Genomic DNA, 20,917 nt, shown 5'->3' on the forward strand with positions numbered 1-20,917 from the left:
GATGATTTTTCAAGATTCACTTCGGTACTTTTTCTTGTATCAAAAGATAAAGCCCTCTATGCATTTTCAAAATTTGTCAAGAAAATACAAAAAGAGAAAGAAATACATATTCTTGCATTAGAAGTGATCATGGAGGAGAATCTGAAAATAATTTATTTGAAAACTTTTGTGACGAGCATGGTATTGAACATCAATTCTCTTGTCCTAGAACTCTTCAACAAAATGGTATTGTTGAAAGAAAGAATAGGATAATTCAAAAGATAACAAAAACTATGTTAAATGAAAAAACTTTACCTCAATATTTTTGGGCGGAAGCCATAAACACCGCATGCTATGTTTTAAATCATGTTTTAGTAAGACCATCTTTAGATAAAACTTCATATGAACTTTGGAAAAACAAAAAACCAAATATTGGTTATTTTAAAGTTTTTGGATGCAAATGCTTTATTTTGAACACAAAAGAAAACTTCAGAAAATTTGATTCAAAATTGGACAATGGCATTTTTTTTGGATATTCATCATCTAGTAAAACATATAGAGTGTTTAACAAAAAGACACTAATAGTCAAGGAATCCATGCATGTCATTTTTAATGAATCTAATCCTTTAACTAGTGTGCAAGATGATATTGATGATGATCAAGTTAAGAATGGAGACCAAACAGAAATTCATGATTCACCAAATGATGTTAAGGATGAAACAAAACAAGAGCCAAAACATGAAGAAGATAAAGATAAAGATCTTCCTAAGGCTTGGAGGTATGCAAATGCTCATCCTAAAGAATTAATTATTGGTTAAGAAAATCAAGATGTTAAAACTAGATCATCCTTTAATCTTTGTAATAATTTTGCATTTCTTTCACAATTTGAACCAAAAACATTTCATAATGCATTAAATGATGAGTTTTGGATTTTAGCCATGCAAGAGGAATTAAATTAATTTGAAAGAAATAATGTTTGGGAACTAGTCCCTCGTCCGGATCATTAATTTGTTATTGGCATAAAATAGGTTTTTAGAAACAAAATGGATGAATCTGGAGTGGTTGTTAGAAATAAAGCTAAATTAGTGGCTCAAGGCTACAACCAAAAAGAGAGAATAGATTTTGAAGAAACTTTTGCACCAGTAGCTAGACTAGAATCCATTAGGATGCTTTTGGCATTTGCATGTTCTAAAAATTTTATTTTATATCAAATGGATGTCAAAAGTTCTTTCTTAAATGGATTTATCATGGAAGAAGTTTATGTTGAACAACCTCCTGAGTTTGAAACTCATGATTTTCCTAACCATATTTTTAAACTTCAAAAAGCTCTTTGTGGTTAAAAAGCTCTTTGTGGTTTAAAACAAGCACCTCGAGCATGGTATGAATGTTTAAGTAAATTCTTGCTTGAAAAAAGCTTTTGCATTGGAAAAGTAGATGCTACATTGTTTACTAAGAGAAAAGAAAATGATATACTTTTGGTTCAAATTTATGTCGATGATATCATCTTTGGCTCTATTAATGTCTCTTTATGTGAAGAATTTTCTAATCTCATGAGCAAAAAATTTGAAATGAGCATGATGGGAAAACTCAAGTATTTTCTCAAACTTAACATCAAACAAAGCAAAGAGGGTATCTTCATCAACCAATCTTCATATATCAAGGACTTATTAAAAAAGTTTGACATAGAAGGACTAAAAGCCTTAAGCACACTAATGAGTTCAACTATCAAGCTCACCAAAGATGAAAGTGGGCCAAACGTTGATGTTAAAATGTATAGAGGTATGATTGGCTTTCTTTTATATTTAATAGCTGGTAGACCCGATATTATGTTTAGTGTGTGCTTATGTGCTTGATTCCAATCATGTCCCAAGGAATCTCATTCAAAAGCCCTTAAAAGAATCTTCAAATATTTACATAGCACTAGATTTTTAGACTTGTGGTATCCTAGTAAGCTATTCGGATGTCAACTTTGCTGGGAGCCAAGTCGATAGAAAAAGTACTAGCGACACTTGTCATTTTCTATGAGATGCATTAGTTCCATGGTTTTCAAGAAAATAAAACTCTGTAGCTTTAGAAACCGTGGAAGCGGAATATATTATCGTCGGTAGTTGTTATGCCCAAACCTTGTAGATGCAGCAAACCCTTAGGGATTATGAAGTTAGCCTATCTAAAACTCCAATCTTATGTGACAACACAAGTTCTATTAGCTTATTCAAAATTCCCATTCAACACTCTCGAACCAAACATATAGAAATTAGATATCATTTTATTCGAGACCATGTTCAACAGGGTGATATTTGTCTTGACTTTGTATCCATAAAAAATCAACTTGTGGACATTTTTACAAAACCTCTTAGGGAAAAACGTTTTTTTACAAAATTAGAGGTGAGCTTGGGATCATGGAATCACCACATTAGCATTTGCACTTAAATATTATTGTGATTATGGTGTCTCAGCAAAATCAAAAGTGTTAAAATATGATTTATGCATCATTTCCTATTTAACCATATTTGATAGTTTTCTTGTACTAATTATTCTTGCATTGATTTTTAATGTGTTTGATTTGAATTTTCATCATATTTTTGCATCAAATTATATTGCATTTCATGCATTTTGAATCAACATTGCATAGTTGAATCATTTGGACTCATTTATATTCATATTGAAACAACAAAATGCATAAAAAGATTGACCTGAATTTTGCATAATTCGAAAGCTAAATTGCAAAATTCGGTCGATCGAATTGTGGAAAAAATTCGGTCGACCCAATTCTGAAAAATTCGATTGACTGAATTGGCCAAATTTTAGTGTATAAGGGTAGCAAAACTTTTATTTTCTTTTCTCACAAACTTTAAGCCCTCTTCCGTTTTCTCTCAACCAGATTGCTCCATGCTTACCATAATCTACTTCAAACTCAAAATTTTCGCTCTCAATCAATTCCACAAATCATTTCTACTTGTTTTAATCCAAAATCTCCTTCCAAAAACACCACATTTTGCCCTAAATCCCCCTAAATGTCATTAAACCCTAAACCCTAGCTTTTTAACTTTCATCCAAAATCCCCAAATTTTGTTGATTTTTCATCTAATTGACCACAAAATCATCACTCCCAACATCATTCTTCCAAGTTCCAACTATCAATTTTTAAATTTTGGCTTCCAATAAAAAACCCCCAAACTTTCATACCCATTTTTGATTTTGTTCACAAAAACACCCCTTACGGTCGACCGTTTTGACTTTCGAATATACCACTGTCATTCTATCATTATCTATAATTGTGGTGTGCACTTAGTTTTTCAATTCAGGTTCGTTTGTACGAAATTATGATTCTGCCCTTGTACATACATTTGATGTAGCTTTCCATTTTGTCACATTCCATCATATTTTGTGTGGTATTTCCTCTCTTGCTCTCTGTTTTATCTTTTAAAATTTGCAGTTTGTAATTTGTTAGCATAAGTCGTTAGATTTTGTGTGTTTATTATGCATATTCTCATATTTTGCAATTATGGTTAACACTCGTTGTAGTAGTTCTAGGCGTGCCCCTAGGTCATCTAGAAATGTTAGCACTAGATCTTTAGCATCTATTGATCAAACGGAGCCTTTAGAGGCTCTCTTTGATAAGACTTATTTCTGTTCTACTCAAGCTGTTGTGACTTATGCTGATTGCTATAGTCATCATGGTTTGTGTAAAATTCGTCAAGTTGATTTTGATTTGTTAGTGCAAATTAACCTTAGGACTCTTTTTGATAGATTTCGATGGACTCATTTTGTTACCTTAGGTGGTTATGTTTATCTTACCCTTGTTCGTGAATTTTATGAGAACATGAAGTTTGATCAGCTTTATAATGAAGCCACCTCTTTTATCTGAGGCCATGATATTCATTTCTCTCCTGCCAGCTTTCGTGTCACCTCAGGTCTTCTTGTTGTTCATGACCCTTTTCTTCCCCTTCGAGGGTGGCATTTCCCTGACCCATTATATCTTGATGCCTTTCGATCTATAATGGGCAATCTTGACCATGATATCGTTATTCATCTACCATATAGGTATCTTACTCCATTTACTTGTCTCTTTTATAACATTATTGATTACACTCTTGTACCGAAATCTGGTCACTTTAATAAAGTCAGCATGGTTGACTTCTATCTCTTATCACATCTCATTTAGGGATCTCCTATAGACCTTTGCCATGTCATTTTTGATTTGATGGTCTCTACTTTCTCTCATCGCACCTATTTTCTACCTTATGCACCTATCATCACATTGATTCTTTCAAGGGCGAGAGTTTCCTTCCTTGAGGAGCCAGATGTTGAGCCAACTGCTAATCCATGTATTGTTTCCAACCTCTGTGCTATGGGCTTCTATCAGCACAATGATGTATGGTGTCACATTTCTAAGATAGTACCTAGTGGAGGTAAGACAGTTAACGATCTAGGCATCGATATTGATGTTGAGCCCCAGACACCTAATGCTCCAGCTAATGACACTGATACTAATGACGATGATGCTTAGGTAGATGAGGATCGAGATTCATTTGAGTTACAAACACGTCCTTCTAGCAAGAGATCTCAGATGGCTACTAGAGTGAGTTCATCTGCTTAATAGACCACCACCTCAGCTGTTGATCCTATCTCTATTTTATCTACTGAACTTGCTGATCTTCGTACTGAGTTTCGCTTTGATTTTATCATTGTTCGTACTAGTATTACCGATCTTCAAGCTGAGCTTAAGGGTGGCGTAGATGAGCTTCTTCGTCATTTTTCTACACCTCATTCTTAGTTTATCTCTATTTTTCGTTATATTTTTGTTATGTATGGACTTTCCTTATATACTCTTATTTTGTTGATCATCTTTATTTAGATATTGTATTCATGTATTGTACCTTGTTGCTTATATTTGGTCATTTTGGTGCTCATTTCTCTACATTGTTCATGCATGTTAATCTTCTTTTGTTTCATTGATTATATCATTTTTATTCATTGTTTTAATCTTTTTGATAATGACAAAAGGGGATAAAAGTTTGATTGACGATTGACGTTGTGGATACTTTGATGTGGTTATGGAAGATTACGAGGATATATATTTGATTATGATGCAATATTTTATTGATATTGTGGATATTTTGATAATGATATTTTATTGATATTGTGGATATTTTGATGAGGATATATTTGATTGATGAGATCAATGTTGGATATATGATATTGATATGAATTGTATTATTATTTGCATATATTCGGGTGGAGGAAACTTGATTTTTTAAGGCGAAGTCTTGCAAAATTTTCTTAAAAATCAAGTGCTTCTTAACTTCAAGGAAATACATTTATTGATATATTTTATAAAATTCCTTGAAGTGCATGTGTTTATCATCATCAAAAAGGGGGAGATTGTTAACTCAATGAGTCATTATGCTCTTATTTTGATGATAACAAACTAATATGTCCTTAAACATATTGATTAATGATTTTACTTGAGTGTGAGTTTATATTACAAGAATTTATCTAATGCACTTGAAGGAGTTTTAAGATGGGAATGAAGACAAGCCTCAAGTGAAGAATTATTGAAGATTTGAAGAAAAACTCAAGTTTAGGTAGATATATTTATAATTTGGAGCATTTGTTTTGATTCAAATATTTATTTGTATGTGATAGCTCACTTGAAAACTTATTCTCATATCCTTTACATTTTGGGTTAAAATGTTGTTTTTTAAACTTATTGGGTTAAGCCAATTTTTTCACTAAAGCTTATTAACTCATTTAAAATGATGAATTTTTTTGAACTATATTTTCATATCTCAAAGTTGGTTTTCAAAGAATTTTGAAATATGGGTTAAATTGTCACTTTTCAAACGTTTAGGGGGTAAATAAAGTTTTAAAAAATTTCAGTGGTAAAATGTAATAAAATTTGGTTGACCGAATTTGATCAATCGAATTCTTTGATGACAGCTTTGGAATTATCCAAAAGCTATGCATTTTAGCTTTCAGAAATTCGGTAGACCGAATTAAATCTGATTGATCGAATTTTGGTTTGAACTTTCTAATGGCTAGTGCCACGTAGGCACCACGAGAGTGTCATATCACATTAGGTTGATCGAATTACATCCGATTGATCGAATTTTACGTTTTTTAGAAAATTAAAACGACTAGTTTTTGTGCACAACGGTAACTTTCCTCATTTTTCCCTATATAAACTCAATCAAATTCATTCGTAAAAAACTTTTGCCACCATGAACTTTCACATATTTGAGAGCAAATTAGTTTTGAGCTATTCACTTGCAAATTCTCTTATCTAATCAAAACCCTTGCTCATATACTTTGTAATTTCATTTGCATTAAGTTGTACTAAGCTTAAACTTTCATATACATTCTTGAGAGAGATTATATTTTGAAGTCATATCAAAATTCATACTATAAAAGAGTGAAGTTCACTCTTGGAGAGATTAAAAAATTTTTAGTGAGAGGAATTGAGCTCTAACATTTGTAAAGGTTAATAGCACCTTAGAAGTTATTTTGTTGTGAAAAAAAACTTGGTCAAGTTTTTGGTCAACCAAGGATTAGTGGAATACTCCAAAGGAGATAGCTTGGAGGAGTGGACATAGGCCGGGTTGTGCCGAACCACTATATATCGCGTGTTTGATTTTCTCTTCCCTTAAACTTATACTTTGTGTTATGCTCTTTTGATTGTATTAATTATTTGAAATATTTTTGTCATTTTCATAAATTGCATTAAAAATAGGTAACATTCATTAATTTGATTAAATTGGTTTAATTCTTTAATTAGGTAAAGATTATTTTAAATTGCCTTATTCACCCCCCTCTTAGGTCATTCTATCTTTCACATATGAATTGAATGAATGTGAAATTACAATTACAAGTGCCAAATCAATTGGCTTTAGGGTACTTATCATAATAGTATTATGCTTGTTTGCATCTTCATCTTCATTTATTCTATCTTTCAAAATGTTATCAGAGCTTAAATAGCTCCTTACATATCCTTTTAAAGCCAAAAATGTGTTTAAAATGCATGAATATATGTATTGGTATGACATATTTGCTTGCATGTGCTAGTTATCCCTTAGAATCATTTTATTTCCTCTTTAATCTTTTCCTTACGCTTTGGCTAAACTGTCTTGGTTGGGTTATTATTTGTCTTATCATGTTCCTATGATTTTAAGATGAAGAACATGTTAAATATTACATATACGTGATAATGTTTTCATATGATGCATGTGTTTATGTTTATCTTTGACATGCATGTCCATTTTGCCATAAAAATTTGAATTTTGATTCAAGAAATGAACATGCATGTAATGGCAATCCTGATTTTTTGTGATAAACTTTTTATTTCAAGTTTCTTTTGTGCTTGTTGAATGAAAGAGATTGTTTAAGGGAGCAGACATGAATAGCTTGATGCATGATGTAGCTTGTGAAATCAAAATGATGCTTAATGAATTAAATGCATGTTTTGGCATTCACGAGTATATTTTGATATACTTTCTATCTTGAACTCATTTTGTATATAAGATACATATTTTAGAGGCAGACAACCATAGTACATACATTGAAAGCAAGTACACATGATGATGTATTAGTTTGTGAGCATATAAGTCATGGATGGTTCAATATATAAGGAGGAAAAAAAATTCTAGATTTTGAATGTTATCAATTGGACATGTTAAATGATGTTTCATTGGTGAATAAAGCATTTAAATGAAGATTATGATTTGTGTGATTAGTATAATTACATATGGCTTATACGATTATGAAACATGGTGAAAGAATTGGCATAATTTGTTTGAATAGGCCATGAATGTTTAGTGCTTAGTTTTGTTTAATTTAGTTGAATGGTTAAATTTTGCATGTATGTCAACTTGCGTTAATGATGATTAGATGTTAAGATATAATCTAATGTTGACATAAAATTAAACATTTTTAGAAGATATGTGAAATGACGCATGTGCCCTTTTGCTTTGTTTAATGTTGATTAAATGATAATGTTATGCACAAATACTAACTAGCCTTTAATGGTAGTTGAGTGTGATGGCTAGTATGAATTGATATGATAGTAAATATAATATTTTTTATATTACATATATACCAACTAGCATCTAATGTTGATTTAGCGTGATAGTTGATATAATCATTTAATAGCAATTTGAAAAATAATAATATTAAATTGCACATGTTTGCATGACATTATGGTCTATTATTAAATAATAGTTATCTAAAATAAATATTAGAGAATATTTATATATTAAACATTATGTCATTTATAATTGAATCATTGCATTTTAATTATTATTTTGATTTGATCAAAATTTATAGATTAATATTTAATTGAATGTGAATGAGTTCATATTTTATATTAAATATTAGTTTTAGTTGAATGGATAGAATATTTTGGGATGTTCATGAGTGTAATTTGTCATTTTTCAAAATTTCAGTAAGTATTAAAGAGTTTGTACTAAATAACTTCATCCTATTAATTTAATTTAATTTAATTTTGTTTGGTTTTTCCGCTTAAGTTTTGAATGCAATCAGAGCGAATGGACAAGGACTCAAAGGCGATCCGGATGACAATTTGAATGAAGACCTATACTTAGGTGAATAGTTTGCTTTTAGATTGTAATTTTGAAAACCCTATGATCATCCCACCATATTTTATATTTTGCATATATGTGATGTATGTATGCCATGAAAATATTAATTAGATTAATTAATAAGTTAAACTTAAAATCTCCCCAATTAAAATTATTAAATTTACGCCTCTCATTATAATAATTATAATTCTATAACATAACTTCTAATGTCCCAAGATTTCTACTATGTGAGGGATACGAAATTTATGTCATGAAATTAAATTTATCTTGTTCTTGAATGATTATTATCATTATGCCCAAGATTTATATCATGTAAGAAAATGACGAAAATATCATTTCAGGAAAACATGATAGTTCGAATTTAACTAGTTAAGAGTACCAAAATTTATATTCTATGAGGTATTAGAAAAATGAATCAAGTCTTATATAGGAATATAAATGGAAAGGGTTTAATACTTATTAAATTTAATTAATCAAGATTTCTATTATGTGAAATTAATTAAATTTAATAAGAATTTGATTCCCTACTAAAAATTGATTTAATGGAATTTTCAGATCCTATCTAAAGAGAGTGTAGGATTCGAATAAAATTGTAGGAGTTAATAAGATTATGCAATTAAAAAAGTTTAAATTCACATTTTTAATTCATTAATAAAACTAGTTATTTTTGTAGTATTTTCGTTTAATTGTGATGCATTCAAAAAATAAATAGCCAACAATGTACTCCTAAGAGTAATGGACAACAACGTTTTGACTAGAATGAATTTTAAAGATTGACTAAGAAATTTTTAAATTGTTATGCATATCTTGAATTGGATACTATCAAAATAATTTCAAAAAACACTATATAAGTTATGGTATTCTAAATGCCCAAATCTCAATTATATAAAAATTTGAAGATGTCCAGCTTATGTCTAACTAATTAAATCAAATAAGCTGGATGTTAGATCAAAGAAAGGTCAATTCATAAGATATCTTAAAGATAGTCTAGGATATTATTTTTACTTCCTTATTGATCAAAGAATAGCATCAGTAGGAATGTACACCTTCTTAACAAAAAGTCCAAAAAGCCTTAAACCGATATCACTGAAGTTAGATCATCCACTGAACAAACCTTAGTATTAGATACTATGGTTCTAGCATGAAAATCTTCTAAAGTATCTAAACCTTTGGATAGATATAGTTTTCTTCAAGAGTAAGATTTTGAATCTTGCTTAGTAGGAGAAATAGATCATGGTGATGATTCTAGAAGCTATGAGAAAGCTATACTGGATACAGATTCAGACAAATGGCTAGAAGAAATGAATTTTGAAATAAAATCTATTCATGCTAATAAAGTTTAGACACTTGTTAATCCACTAGAAGGAATTGTTCTTATTGACTGTAAGTGGGTTTTAAGAGAAAGAATGACAAAGGTGGAGACCTATAAGACATGACTAGTAGTGAAGGGTTATACTCAGAAACAAGGGTTGGATTATGAGAAAACATTTTTGTTTGTGGCTATGATTAAATCTATTTGAATAATGCTAGCTATCATAACATACCGTGATTATGAAATCTGACAAAAGGATGTTAAAACTGCTTTTTTCAATGGATTTATTAAAGAAAACATATATATAGAACAACCCATAGGTTTTGTATCCATCTTCAAAAGATATGAGGTATGAAAGCTACATCAATCGATTTATGGATTGAAGCAAGCTTCCAAAATTTGGAACATTTAATTTGATGAAACAATCAAATTATTTAGTTTTGAAAAGAATCTGGATGAACCTTTTATTTACAAATGGGTTAAGAATCATGTATTCCTTATTCTATATGTAGATGACATATTATTAATGGGTAATAACATTAGGATGATGAATGGGGTTAAAATTTGGTTATCTAGAACCTTTTCAATGAAAAACTTAAAAGATGTGATCTATGTCCTTGAAATCCATGTTTATAGAGATATAACAAAAAAGATAATTGGATTATCTCAAAAATTGTTGAAAAGGTTCAATATGGAAAACTCGAAAAGAAGACTTTTGCCCTTCACTCACAATCTTTATCTTTTTAAAGATATAGGTCTAAAGGTTGATGAAAAATGACAACGGATATGTAATGTACCCTAGAACTATGATATAAGGATTATAAGACTAATCATGAGAACCTTATGTACAAATTTAGTGGTCATTATAGAAACATCAGTAATCCTGACATTACAATGAATAAGGACATGTGTAATGATGACAAGACTATCATTGTGTCGAGCAACACTATTAAAAGTGGCAACTGTTTTCACATGTCAAAGCTATAGTGTAGGGACGGGAAAGGTTATTTGCTTCTATTATAGCAAAACAGGTTACTGAAGGAGACATTGTAAGACCTTTCTAGAGAACAAGGAGAAGAAGACAATTGAAACCTCTATTTTAAGTATGTTTGTTATTGGGCCAAAACTACTATTTCCCACCCAAGGTATGCTGTAATGACAAGTGTCCACCCTTTAACTATGGAAACACCAAACACCTACCCATGGCTGGTTAAATTTAACAAAACCCTAATGGTGGTAAGGGTAAAATCATCATTTTTTCTATAATATTAAAAATAAACTAAAATAGAATCTCTTTTGCCCCCTTAAACTTTAAAAACTAAAATTTTCTCCCAGCCTAAGTTTTAAAAAATCGTAGTTTCTCCCTCCCAAAGCATCATCTTCTTTCGGTGATCTCTTTCCTCCTATTTGGATGCCTGATCGGCGTCGAAGAAGCTGTGGACGAAGACGAGATGACAAAGATGATTTCTCTTCCCAGACGACGTATCTCTACACTGGATGGGTTGGGGTGGAGTTGAGGGGGGCTATCGATGGAAGAGAAACATTTAGGAGGGGAAGACGGTCGGTGATGGCACTGGAGAAAGTGAAAGGGTTTGGAAATAAACCCTAAGGGGGAAATGCGATCTTTTCAAACTTAGCTTAGGGAAAAATGATAGTTTTTAAACTTTTAGGGGGGGAAATGACATTAAATTTACCATCGTTAGGGTTTTGTTAAATTTAACCAGCTATGGGTGGGTGTTTGGTGTGTCTATAGTTAAAGGGTGGAAACTTGTCATTATAACATACCTTAAGTGGGAAATAATCGTTTTGCCTTGTTATTGAGATAAACTATTCTCCTTGTTCATCTTGGGTTGTAGACATAGAATGTGGTTCTTACATTTGTTTTGATATGTAATAACTATGATAGGGTAGATTGCTCGCCAATGGAGAGGTTAACCTATGTGTAAGAAATAGAGCACGTATTATTACATTAGCCGTAAGAGTTTATTATCTTAGATTGCTTATTAGGCCAATTTTAGAATTAAAACACTATTGTTATATACCTTCTGTTTCTAGAAACTTAGTTTTTGTGTCTATTTTGGACAAAAATGGATTTTCATCTTTTATTACTAGTGGTATTATATCCATCAACTTTAATAATATTATTTATAGAACAACTAAATTGTATAATGGTTCATATATTCTAAAACTAGACAATAAAATTCTCAATCTACAAAATAATAAATGATTAAAATTGAACAATCTAAATACCACATATTTGTAGCATTGTAAGCTAGGCCATATAGGACTAAAACGTATATCATGACTTCTTGAACAAAGAATCTTACAATTATTTGACTTCTCGTCATATGATGAATGCAAATTGTGTTTATTGGATAAAATAGCCAAAACACCCATTATTGGTCATAGTAAAAAGGTTACTAAACTATTAGGGATCATACACAACGATGTGTGTAGGCCCATGACAATGCATAACAAATATAGGGAAGCCTACTTTGTCACATTTACTAATGACTTTAATAGATATGGCTATGTGTTTTTGATAAAACACAAGTTTAAATGTTTTGATAAATTTAAAGAAATCAAGAACAAAATAAAAAAACAACTTAAAAAACAGATTAAAGTCCTTAGAAATGATTGAGGAGGTGAACACGTGAGTGTTGAATTTAGACAATACCTAATGATATATGAGATAGTATCTCAACTCACCCTTTTTAGTACTTAACAACATAATGGTGTATCTAAATGGTGAAATAGGACCTTAATGAAAATGACTAGTCTATGATGACTTTTAATAATCTACCCATGTGTTTTTGCGGTCATGCCCTAAAAACTGTTACCTTTACACTAAACTGTGTCGTATCTAAATTTATGGATAAAACTCCATAAGAGTTGTGGACTGGGTAAAAGCCTAATCTAAATTACCTAAGGATTTGGAGATGTGAAGTTTATGTCAAGAAATTGACTTTGAACAAGCTAAGTGCTAAGTTTGAAAAGTGTATCTTTGTAGGGTACTCGAAGGTTACTAAAGTAGTTTTTAACACTTGTAAGAGCACAAATGTTTCTTAAGAAGGAGTTTATTCTTAAGAAAACCAATAGGAGAAAGGTGGAATTTGATGAAGTTCCTTAACCATAAGATACTATAGATATCAAACAGAACAATGTGTCATCACAAATGGTTGAGCATGATGAGCAAGTTCCTCTATTTTAGATGAACAACCTCAATGTACAAAAGAGATACGTAAGTCTATAGTTGTATACTATAATTATGAAATCTTTTATATGTATGTCAAAACTGCCTTTTTAAATGGAAACCATATAAAAAACATCTATATGGCATAGCCCGATGGTTTTGTTTTGGTTGGATAGACAAACAAAGTATGTAAGCTAGAAAAGTCTATTTATAGACTTTTGTAAGCTTCGAGAAGTTGGAATATTAGTTTTAATGAATTTATTCATGAGTTTGGATTCATAAAAAACGAAGATAAACTATATGTGTATAAGAAGGTCAATGAGAGTGTGATTACATTTCTAGTATTATATGTCAATGACATCTTTATTATTGGAAATGACATATTGAACTTGCAATCAGTAAAGGCTAGGTTATCCAAGTGTTTCTTTATGAAAGACTTAAGAGAAATAGCCTACAGTCTTAGGAATAAAATTTACTGAGATAGAAAGCGTACACTGCTTTGCCTAAGTCAAAGCACTACATAAACAAGGTATTGACTAAATACAATATAAAAGAATCTAAGAAAAGATCTCTACCCATGTCCCATGATGCATATCTTTCAAAAGACATGTGTCCTAGTGTATAATCTAAGAGAGATAAGATGACTATGATCCTATATGTTTTGACTATAAGATCAATCATATACGTCATGTTATGTACGAGGATTGATATCTCATATGCCTTGAGCATTTGTAGTAGATATCAATCTAATCTGACTGAAAAACACTGGATGGTTATCATGAATATCTTGAAGTACTTGAGAAGCACTAAGGAAAAGTTCTTAGTTTATAAAGAGGAATATGAACTCACTGTAAGTATCCAAATTGACCAAGATGATTATAAGTCCTAATCTAGGTTTGTGTTCTGTTTAAATAGTGGTATAGTTAGTTAGAAAAACTCAAAGTAAAGTACAATGGTCGATTTTATAACTAAGTCCAGGTACATTGCCCTTTTAAAAAGAGTAAAAGAGGTTGTATGGATCAAGAAGTTCATAATTAAACTTTGAGTGGTTCTAAGTATCACCAAGCTGATTGAGCTCTATTACGACAACAATGTTGTGATTGCTTAAGCAAAGGAGTCGTGGTCTTATCAAAGGTCCAAACTATACTCAAACGATATCACCTAATAGCAAGGACCGATACAGATGACAATTTGGCTAACTCACTAACAAAGCCTCTATCACAGTAGAATGACAATTTGGCTAACTCACTAACAAAGCCTCTAGCACAGTAGAAACATGATAGACATATAACTGAGCTAAACATTAGATATAAAATTGATTAGCTATAATGCAAGTGGGAGATAATTATAATAGGTGTCTTAGATCCAATAGAATTTGGTATTTATAGATGTAATTTTATATTAATAATTAATAAGAGATTTGTTTGTTATTTATTTTATATGTTGACTATTTATATGATCAAATAAATAACATGCCCATAGAATGATAAAACTATTACAAGAGGATTAGACGACTGATCGTGAAAACCCTAAGTACATATTGAGTGACCATTCTAAAAATATTTGTAATCCTAACATTGTAATGAATAAGGGCATATTTAATGATGTTGAGATTATCATATTGTTGAGCAATCCTACCAAAAATGTCGATAGTTCTCATATATCGAAGTTATTGTAAACAGTTTGGTGTAACATATGGGTGTACATTATAGACATGTTTATCGAACTAACCTAATCAAAAGATGTTCATATGGATGGCTGCTCTAGTGTCTATGGAACAAATCCTCTTAACACCATATATGCATGTGATTTTTTGACTTAAGGTCTCTAAATTGTCTCAAATAAGGATTGGTATGATTTGATGCTATTTGTCATGCCATTATAATTGGGGTAATTGTAAAGGTAGTAATTGACCATATTGTGAAATATATTGAGGTTATGGTTGATTGATAAAGGATTCATTACTCTTGAACACAAGATAAAATATCTCACATGAGAATTCTAAAAGACATATTTGACTGCTTGAATTTATGGCCACAATAGGATAAGGTTATAGCCTAATCCATGTTGGTAATTGATGTGTATCAGTTCGTACCTAGGAATCACTAAGATAAACACATTTTTATGTCTCAGCCTTAAAAGATATTGGTTGAGGAATGGATAGGATTGCATGTAACTATGATGTTGTAAAAGCTTAAGAGATGTCTATTGACACTTTTTCTTTCGGTGGCCATGATGCTTTACCAGAGGTTAATCTTGGTCTGTGTTTAAATTCACCTAAAATTCAGATACTATCTTTTCGATAAAGAGCTTATAGGCCATACGTATAAAAGAGTTGAATCGAACTTAAAGAAGTGGATTGCTTATTGACAATCCTGGAGTTTAAGGCTGAGAAAGAGACCTAAAATGGATTGGGTTTGCTCAATGGGTTGAGAGGACTTGGGTTTGATTATGCCTTAACCAAGTGCCACTCATGCATTTAATGTAATAGTGCTAGCCATACAAATGCATGATGTCAATTGACACCATGTAATAAAGGTTGCATAGCCAACACACTTAAATATGCCTATTATGCAAGTCATAAAGCTTACTGGTCGGCACATTAAGTATGCCAGCCATTTAAGTGAAACATGTCAACTAGGCATTTTACATGTCAACTGTGATATGTGTTAAGGGGGGTACTGTATAAGCTCAGAATTTCAGTTGTGCTTGGACACCTACACGCATAAAATAAAGGCATAAGTTTTTTGCAAGATATGCAACACACACAAAAATAGTAACAGAAGAACCCCAGCCAACTGGTTTTCTCTCTTTCTACCTAAATAGTAAATCCAATTAAAAGCCTTAACAGCCTCTTCCCTTGGATTCCCTTTGTCACATTCGTACTCTATATGGATAGCAAGATGTCATCTTATGAAGGTTGGATAACATTTTTTCTCTAACCATGTGAAGGTTGAAAGAGCCATCAATGCAGGTATACGCCTAAAACGCTCTATGAATGTGTTGCATGTTTATGAATGTGTGTTTAAAATGGGTATCCTAATTAGGGTTTTTAGGTTTGTTCATTTTGAAAAATTTTGCATCATTATTTATTATTGGTGCCTTGAAAACCCTATAAAATTATGGTATCGATTATGATGAGACCTTTTTGTCAGTCCTTATGTTTAAGTCTATTAGGATTATGCTTGTTATAGCTGCATACTATAATTATGAAATCTTTCAGATAGATGTCAAGATTGCCTTCTTAAACAGTAACTTTGTAGAAGACATCTACTGGATAGGCAGATAAAGTATGCAAGTTGGAAAAGTACGTTTATGGACTTAAACAGACTTCCAAAAGTTGGAATATTTGTTTTGATAAAGCTATTTGAGAGTTTAGATTCATCAAAAATGAAAATAAATCGTGCGTCTATAAAAAGGTTAGTGGGAGTGTGATTGCATTTTTGTTATTATATGTTGATGACATCTTGATTATTGGTAGTGACATATCAAACTTGCAATTGATAAAGGTTTGGTTATCCAAGTGTTTCTTTATGAAAAACTTAGAAGAAACAACCTACATTCTTAAGATTAAAATTTATTGAAATAAAGATTGTAAACTATTAACTATAAATCCTTTTATTAATTAATGAGATAAATTATAATTACAAATGTCAAATAGATTGGCTCTAAGGCATCTACCCTAAAACCTGACAAAGTTTGGTTTGGTAAGGATGTTTCTTATAACCACTTGCGTGTTTTTAGTTGTAAGGCATTTGTGCACATTTCAAAAGATGAAAGGTCAAGGCTAGATGTCAAGACTCACTAATGCATCGTTCTTAGTTATGGTCAAGATGAGTTTAGGTATCGATTATAACATCCAATTGAGAAAAAGCTTGTTAGAAGTAGATATGTGATGTTTGTTAAGAATTAGACTATTGAAGACATTGATAAGCTCGAGAATATAGTTTGTAAAGGCAGTGACAAGCTAGTTGTTGTTAATCTAACTACCTCAACATCTTCACCTAGTTTGAGTAATAATGGTATTTAGCATAGTGCGAATGATTATGCTCACACAGATGATTTGGATGCTCTCACGAGCGAAGTTAATAATTTGCAACATGCATCTATAGTTCCTTTAGTTATTTCACTTTGAAGGTCAGTTAGATAAAAGATACCATCTACGAGATATTCTTCTAATGAGTATGTTCTTTTTAGTGATGGGGGAGAACTAGAGAGTTATGAAAAGGTAATGAAGAGTGACCAAAAACAACATTAGATTTATAATGATGAGATGAAATCCATGTATGACAACAACACATTTGAGTTAGTAAAATTTTCAATTGTGAATATGTTTTCCATTAGATTTTTTCTAAGTTTAGCTTTCAGTCTTGATTTGGAGATTGAGAATATGGAAGTGAAGACTGTTTTTCTTTATAGTGATTTAGAAGAGGAAATTTACATGGAGTAGCCTGAATGTTTTTAGGCACCAGGAAAAGAGAACTATGTCTACAAGTTGAAAATGGGTTTGTATAGCTTAAAATAGGCACCAAGATAGTGTACAAGAAGTTTGATTCTATTATGGCAGAGTGATATATATATGAAATACAAACAAATAGGGTTATAATAGTATGCTTTTAAAGTGAACTTTTAGTTTATTTTGTCAAATTCTTTAAGTTTTATTTATTTTTGATAGCTTAATATTATTTTTATACTTTGAATCATATTTTAAATGTTTTGGAGATGGTCAAGCCCTCTTGAAGTGAAAATGAAATCTTAAATAAGCAAAAGAGAAGAGTTTATATAAAAAGGCAAAGGTAAATTATAAGTAGTTTTGTGATTATAAGAGTGCCCATAATTACTGGGCAAAAATAAAATTAAAAAAACAGAAATTAGGGTTAAGTAGTGGTATATAAAAAAAAAATTATGTCTTCTCCACTTATCAATCACTAAAATACAAAAATCCAAAGGATTTTTAGAGAGAGAAAGCTTCAAAAAATAAGGAAAAGAATGAAGAATCAAGATTAAAGAAGGAAGACCTAAGAGAATCAAGATTTGAAAACCTTAGTGTTTTTCTATTTCTCTCTTAATATCTTCTTTTATTGATTAAAATATCTCTCCCTTCAACTTTATCGTATAATTTGAACTTTATTATCATAAATAGCTAATTTCTTTTGTTAGGGTTTATGGGGAATTTATAAATTCTCAAATATCATGTAATTGGTTTTGATTATTGATCAATGGTGATGAGTGTTTGATTTAGTAATTATGTTTTTAGTCTTGCGTGGTGTTAAAGCCCAATGTCGTGTTTGTTTGTAGATTGAAGTGTGATTTTGAGAAATACATGTTTAATTAGTTCATGCCTTTTCTAGACCTAGGGTTTTATTTAGAGATAAATATAAATTCTTTGTGGGTAAATTGATTGTCATAGAAATTAATGAGTTTTGATTAACATCATACCACAAAAGTAAGTAAGCTTTTAATCTTAAAATGTTTAATTTACCTTGAGAGAGGAATTGGGTAAAATAGAATAATAACCATCAATAATATATTTTACCATTGCTCTTAATTAGATTCGTTATTGATTTTTTGAGCAACTAATAGTGAAATCATAAACCCTATGTTTCTTTATATTGGTATTTCACTTTTAATTTTTTAGGTATTAATTTTGGTTTGTTAGTTTACATTTAATCAATTTTAATACAATTTCCCTTATTTAGCATTTTATTTTTCTAGCTAATTTAAATAACAAAACAAATTAATACTCGATAACCAGTCCTTGTAGGATTGACATTTTTTATATTACTTTATTGACTCGTACACTTACGAGTCATAGACAACAAGTTTTTGGTGTCGTTGCTAGGGATTAGTGTTTTGTTGATATTAGTATGATTTGTAGTTTGACTAGACTAGAGTTTTATTTCATTTTATTGTTTGTTTATGATTTCTTGTTGTTTTATTCTTTTCTTGTAGGTGCTTTATTGATTTATAACTAGATCCCAAAATCCAGAATTATTAGATTTTGATCCAAAAATTAAGAGAACCTTTAGAAGACATAGAAAAGAAAAAGGAGCATGACAAAGAGTTACCATAGAGGATAACATCAACAATCAACATGCTCTTCATGAATATGCTACGCCTACTACTCATGATAGTCATTCTAGTGTTGTGATGCCTATTGTGGTTGCTAACAATTTTGAGATCAAACCTTATATTTTCAGATGGTATAATTAGTTTAGAGGGTTAACAAATAAGGATCCACATGTCTACTTGTCATGTTTCTCTCATATATATGACACCTTTAAGATGATTAGGGTTCCCGAAGATGCAATTAAATTGAGGCTATTTCTATTTTCATTGAAGGATAAAGAGATTGTTTGGTTAGATTTTAGGGCACCCAGTACATTTACTATTTGGCAGACACTTTTTCAAGTTTTCTTTGCAAAATATTTCCTATTTGGTAAAACTGTTAAATTGAGAAATGAGATTTCCACCTTTAATCAAAGGGCTTATGAGTCTTTATATGAAGCTTAGGAAAGGTTCAAGGATTTACAAACGTAGTACCTCTATTATGGTTTGCCCAACTGGCTAGTTGTTTAGACTATTTACAATAGTTTTTCTTATTCCCTTAAAAGTACTTTAGATACAATTGCCAGTGGGTCACTAATGGGTAAAACATCTGATATAACTTTGTAATTGATTGAAAAGATGACTTCCAATAGTTGTCAGTGGTATAATGATAGAGTTATTCATAAAAGACTTTTAGGAGTGCAGAGGTGGATGGAATTACCATGGTATATGCCAAGTTGGATACATTTGCAAAGAAATTAGAGAGGTTGGATATGAAGGTTGTAGCACTTCTAATTGTACGATGTGTAAAGGAGATCATGCGAGCTATGAATATCATTTAGGTACCTACTATGCATATGAGCCTACAAATGAGTGAATTTTCTCAACTACAACTAAAGGGTACAAGGTAATCCTTACTCAAACACATATAACGTAGGTAGGAGGAACCACCTAAACTTCACATGGTCAAACTAAGCCAATACTTCTAACCCCAAACCAAAATTTTAGGCAACCACCTTTAGGGTTCCAAGTTAGAAACATTAGTCCAAGACCTCTACATCACCCTCAACCTCCTCAAGAGTAGAAATCAAATTTGAAATTTATGATAAAGGATTTCATTCTTGCCTAAAAACAAGAAGTTGATGCCCAAGATTAAGCGATTAGGCAACTTCTTACCAAGGTTGATTAATTAGCCACATATAATAAGATACCTACCAAGGTATAATTTAGTCAACAAGCAAGTATTTCTAATTCTAGGGAAATATGAAAGTTACGTAGCTAACCTCAAAATCCAATGGAGTATTGTAAGAAAATTGTCACCAGAAGTGGTAAACAATTAGGTGAACCTGTAGGCAAGGTTGAGAATGAGGCTAACGATAAGGGTAAGCAAGAGAAAGTTGAAAAGTCTAGTGAGGAGGATCCATTGAAGAACAAGGTTAAGAAAAATGTTCAAGAAGCCCATAAAAAGAAAGTGTCATTCAAAATAATATAACACTTTTGTCTTTTTCTTAGAGGTTCCAAAAGGTAAAGTTTGACCAATAGTTTGGAAAGTTTTTAGATGTCTTTAAGCAAATACATCTCAATGTTTCTTTTATAGAAGCTATAACTCAAATGTCAGCATATGCCTAATTTTTCAAAGATATCCTTTCAAATAAAAGGAAACTTGAAGAGTTTGAAATAGTAGCTCTTTCAAAGGAGTACAATGCCATTTTATAAAATAAATTACCACTAAAACTTAAGGATCCAAGAGTTTTTCTATTCCTTGTGTCATTGATAAGGAATCTTTTG

General features: G+C 31.0%; 1 non-coding gene across 1 annotated transcript; it reads right to left on the minus strand.

Annotated features, from left to right (window-relative positions):
* Positions 1–19,531: 19,531 nt before the first annotated feature.
* On the minus strand, positions 19,532–19,638 carry LOC123197110. The gene has a single exon (XR_006497811.1). It is a non-coding gene; the product is annotated as a small nucleolar RNA R71 (small nucleolar RNA).
* Between the last annotated feature and the right edge of the window lie 1,279 nt (positions 19,639–20,917).

The sequence above is a fragment of the Mangifera indica genome, chromosome 14, assembly GCF_011075055.1.
Source record: "Mangifera indica cultivar Alphonso chromosome 14, CATAS_Mindica_2.1, whole genome shotgun sequence".
Classification (NCBI taxonomy): domain Eukaryota; kingdom Viridiplantae; phylum Streptophyta; class Magnoliopsida; order Sapindales; family Anacardiaceae; genus Mangifera; species Mangifera indica.